The sequence below is a fragment of the Mustela putorius genome, unplaced genomic scaffold, assembly GCF_011764305.1.
Source record: "Mustela putorius furo isolate JIRA1106 unplaced genomic scaffold, ASM1176430v1.1 tig00537248_pilon_pilon_pilon, whole genome shotgun sequence".
Classification (NCBI taxonomy): Eukaryota; Metazoa; Chordata; class Mammalia; order Carnivora; family Mustelidae; genus Mustela; species Mustela putorius.
Window position 1 is genome coordinate 10676093 of NW_025422387.1, and position 4468 is coordinate 10680560.

The 4468-nt window shown below is 50.6% G+C and overlaps 1 long non-coding RNA gene across 1 annotated transcript; it reads left to right on the top strand.

The window, feature by feature from the left end:
• The first annotated feature begins 394 nt into the window (after nt 1-394).
• Nucleotides 395-3077, top strand: LOC101688178. Its single transcript, XR_199475.3, has 3 exons — nt 395-590; nt 910-2174; nt 2728-3077. It is a non-coding gene; the product is annotated as an uncharacterized LOC101688178 (long non-coding RNA).
• The last annotated feature ends 1391 nt before the right edge of the window (nt 3078-4468 follow it).

The following is a 4468-nucleotide window of genomic DNA, read 5'->3' on the forward strand; positions in this document are numbered from 1 at the left end:
GCTGAAGGCAGAGGCTTAACAACTGAGCCACACAGGCACTCCCAGAAGAGATCTTTATCTTTCTTGCTGTGGAAAGCTGTCCTGGATCTGTCCACTCTCTGCAGCTCTGTTTCCAGATGTTTCCAACCCGACGCACACCAGTGCCCCCTACACCTCCCTGGAACCCTAGCGGACAAGCACGGGTGTCAAGTTAGGCCTCCTATGGCGGTGACCGTGGGTGTTGCTGCTTCTCTGGTGCACCTGCCCGTCTTCCGGGCAGAGGCCAGGAAATGGCTTTCCCTACAAGGGAGAACGTGTGCCGGGGGGAAGGCCAAGGGGCAGAACAGTGTGATTCCAGCCGGAGAACATCCACAGGATTCTTCCCATTGTTCCCCAGGTCCAAGCTTCCAGGTGGAGTGGGCAGGAGTGAGGCTGTCTTCAGACAGCCACACTCCCAGACTGCGGGATCTGGCTGGAGCTACACTCCAACAGCTGTGTAGGCATTATAAATCTCTCTCCTGGAGATGAGGCACAGAGGCTCTCGATGTGTCCTGCTAATGGTAAATCTGTCAGCGCCCACAGCACCAGCTCTGGACTCTGAAAGCATCAAGGTGAGACTGTCTGCCTCCCTCAAGCCTGTTCATTGTACCTGCAATCTCTTCCCTTCCAAATGGGGAAGGCTGTCCTTTGCTACACTGACAGCATTAAGGGAGTTTGAACTGCAAACCAGGCTGTGCTTCAAATCCAGTCCAAATGCCCCTGAACCTGAGCTCTGACCTGCCAGCTTTCTGCCAGGAGGAACCCCCCCCCCACCCGCCATGCCCTTCTCCAAGACATGGGGTGATTTGGGTGACTTGAGGCCAGACAGTGTCCCTTGGGTACCAGGAAGGTCTGCCTGATTTTTGTTTTGTGTGTTTGTTTGCTTCCCAGTGCAGTCTGTCTTTAAATCTCCACCTTCAAGAAAAGTGGTCATATGCTTTCTTTTGAATGTGAAATCAGAAGTTCAGGTCCCTGATGTATCACCCCACAGATGTATGACTTCGAACAATCACTTCATCGCTCTTGAATTCCTCGTTGTAGAAAAATGATTATCAAATCTTTCTTCTCCGCTGGAGACACGGATGATGAAATGAGATCGTCTGTGGCTATCAATCAGAGTTTTAGTTGGCAACAACCTGTGGATTGCTGATAAATCAGCTCTTCAGAAACAGGGAACTCTGGTTTGTAGCACTTGCCGATTTCCGTGGTGTAAATACGTCCGTCCGTCGCAGCTGGTTTGAAGCCACCAACACGACATCACAGAGCAAGGAGCTAGGAAGAGGAGTGAACGACTGGATCTCCTTGGCTGGCCTGAGTGTCTCCAGCACAGCCCTGAAGACAACAGTCACCAACTCCAGCTAATTTTATCAGGAAAAAAAAAAGTACCCAAAGGATAGGGGGTAGCTTGCAGAATTTCCAGCTGGCAGCTCAGACTTGAAGTTTAGGCTGCCCAGAGTTACACCCCCGAATCACCCCAGAAACAGGCCAATGGCGAAGATGCTGTCACTGTCCCCTCCAGCGCAGCTCCATCCTCACCAACAACTCTAGACACTGGCCAAGGCCACGAAAACTGCACACACGGGAAACCACACACCTGCTGCCCGCGGCCTCACCAGCCGCTAGAAGGCACCGGGGAGGGCGTGGGTCTTGTTCCCTCCCACCGGGAGCTTCCCACGTGATCTCAGAAGGTGCATCTGATTGGTGGAGCCAAGTCACATGTCTGTGCACCTGCCATGAGTATATTTGTTTATGAAGCAGCTAGAACAAATCACCAACAACCAGGTGGCTTAAAACAATGGAATTATGTGTAATTCTGGAGGTCTGAAGTTCAAAATCACAGTGCCAGCAGGGCCAGCAGGGCCCCTCTTCCTCTAGAGATTCTAGGGAAGAAAGGACTCTTCCCTGCCTCCTCTGGCTTCTGCTGGCTGCCACACCCGGATCTATGTCTTCCCTTGGCCTTGTCTCCTCTCTCTCTGTGTCTCTTACAAGAACACTAACTGGATTTAGGGTCCATTTTGGATCAACCCTAAAGAGCTCATCTCAAGATCCTTAACTTACACCAGCAAAGACTGTTTCACCCAATAAGGTCACGTTCACGGGTTCTGGGGTTTAGGACATGGGCACCCCCTTTGGGTGCCACCATTCAACCCACTATAGTGAGTATCTCTATGTTCAGCTTCTAGAACAGGTTTATTCTTGTGGGAATAAGAAGCGGGGCAACTACAGCTGGGGATGGGGGCTGTTTGGAAGGGCCAGATCTGGGGTGTTTGTGCTCTCTGTATGTTATAGTCATGTCTTATAGGGCTCATTCATTTATTCAACATTTATTGAGCTTTAGGCTGTGGGCTAGGCACTGGGTATGGAGCTGATGGTGACTTCATCCCTACCCTCAGGCTTGCAGCTATAAACAGATAGAATTCCAGTAAAGAAACATCTAGAGTGCCAGGGTGGTGCTTTGCCTCACTCGATGGGCGATTCTTCAATGATAAGAGGTTTCGGAGGCTGGGAGGTTCAGAAAAACATCCCATGTCTTCTAGAACTGGGGTCTCCAGTGTTTTTGGTAAAAGGTAAGAGGGTAAAATATTTTTTGCTTCGAGGTCACAGGGTCACAGCTACTCGCCTCTGCTATCCAGAACAGAAGCAGCTGTAGGTGTTTTGTCAACAAAGGGGGGTGGCTGTCTTCCAATCAAACTTTATTTACAAACACAGGTGTCTGTCCAGATTTGTCCCAAGGGCCATAGATTGCCGACCCCTGATCTAGAAACATGGAGGAGCCCGGCACAAAGCGAGTGAGTGCTCAGTAAGTTGGCTTGAGTTTTCCCATCCTCGGTGTCTTAGAAATGTATCGAACATGGATGACTGAGTCAGGGCGGGAATTAGCAGATTAAAATGCTCTGTGACCCACACTCTTGGATAAATTAGACAGAGCTGAAGAATTGTGGTGTCTGACAACAACAGAGTTCAAGTTTTTGAGATGAATTTTCCCTGTTTTAGAGCCAAGGGCTAGCTAATGTGGTCTGAATTCTAATCCCTGGTGACAGCACCCCACTGAGCCAATAAAGCAGCTGGCCAGCATCATCACTTCTCTGAACCTCAATTTTCTCATCTGTAGAATGGGGAGAGTTAGTTTCATCCCACGGCATGCTTGTGAGGATGAAGTGAGATGATATTTATAAAAATGTGCACCTAGTGAAGGCTCAGGAAACTCATGCTCGGTGAGTTCCTGACAAGCCCGAATTTCACAGACTTGAACCTGTGAAAATCAGCACACCCAAATGTCTATAACAAAGTAAGTGTGATTCTCAAAGGAGGCCCCTGGGAGGCCAGCCAGGCTGCCGGGGCACGGCATGGTGCGGGAGCCAGGCCCTGATTAGCCTCTGGAGCCTTGGCAGTTTGCTCTGACTGTCCGCCGTGGTGGCAGGCTGTCGTTCTTAGAGAGGGGACTGGATTTCTGGACAGAGCCCAAAGTTAAATGGAGCCAGGTCTGATGAACAAGGTAGAAGATGGAGCTGGCTGGGATCACTTTGGGTGATAAAAGACTCGTGATTGCAAAATAATGAGCGGGGGTTACTTGGGTGGCTTGGAACCTGGCTCTGAAGGAAATCCCCAGAGAGGCCTTCCAACAGCACTCTGAACAGCCGTGGCCTTGTGGGAATAAGTAGTGGGGCGACTACAGCGGGGGGGGGGGGAGACACCTGTTCGGAAGGGCCAGATCAGGGGTGTTTGTGCTCTCTGTATGTTATAGTCATGTCTTATAGGGCTCATTCATTCATTCAACATTTATTGAGCTTTAGACCGTGGGCTAGGCAGTGGGTATGGAGCTGATCGTTGACTTCATCCCTACCCTCAGGCTTGCTGCTATAAACAGATACAATTCCAGTAAAGAAACATCTAGAGAGTGCCAGGGTGGTCTATGCAAATGGTGCCTCTGGTGTTGTGCAGTGCGCAGCCTGTACAATGGTATGTGTCAGCCTTACTTTATGGGTGAGAAAATAAGGACATGAGTTATATTCACAGGGTCAGGGAGGCATTGAGCTAGATCATTAAGGAGATGAAGGAATTTTCAAGGCAAAGGGGGTGGGGGAAAGGGAATATCCGACTCAGGCACAGTGTGTACCAAAGCACGGAGGAGGAGACGTTCAGCGAGGAGGTATATTCAGTGACTGCTGAGACATCTGGCGGATGTGGAGCAGGCAGGCCGGAGCAGTGAGGCTGAGGGGACTGAGTCAAGATCTCCCAGGGGCTGCTGAGGGAGTCGGAGAGATCCAGGGATGTCAGACATTCCATTCCTCTGAGTTGGTCTCCCAGCCTCTGCCCCAGGGAGAGATGCGGGAAGGAACACTGCCCTTGTTATGGCACAGAGCTGTCTGGATCCCAGCTCTGTGGGTTGTAGGCTGTGTGTTATCTCACCAGTCACTTAACCTCTCTGAGCAGGACTTTACTGGCCCAC